This window comes from Phocoena phocoena, chromosome 16 (assembly GCF_963924675.1).
Source record: "Phocoena phocoena chromosome 16, mPhoPho1.1, whole genome shotgun sequence".
Classification (NCBI taxonomy): domain Eukaryota; kingdom Metazoa; phylum Chordata; class Mammalia; order Artiodactyla; family Phocoenidae; genus Phocoena; species Phocoena phocoena.
This window is the reverse complement of record NC_089234.1, coordinates 4,326,292-4,326,656: the sequence shown is the minus strand read 5'-3', so window position 1 is coordinate 4,326,656 and position 365 is coordinate 4,326,292.

Here is a 365-nt window from a genome sequence, read left to right as displayed (position 1 = left end):
TCTCTAAAGAGGAATTTTGACTCTAATCCGTACCGGAAGGTCAGGCATCCAAAGGTTTGCTGAAGCAGACTTACAAGCAATCCTTTGACTACACGCCACTGACAAAACAACAAAAATAAAACACACAGGGGGTGAGGGTTATTCTAAAGCAAAGAGCTAAGAAGTTACTTGTAAGTGACCAACTGGGGTCGCGTGTACTATTCACCGCTGCCCCTGCCGCCCCGACCCACGCCTTACCTGACCCCGGTGGAAGCCCCAGCCAGGCCCGGGGCTGCCTCCACCACCCAGCGCCCTCCAGAGACCTGCGTCCAGGACGCCGCCCGCCAGGCTCCTGGCTCCCGGGAGTTCCCGCCGAGACCCCACGC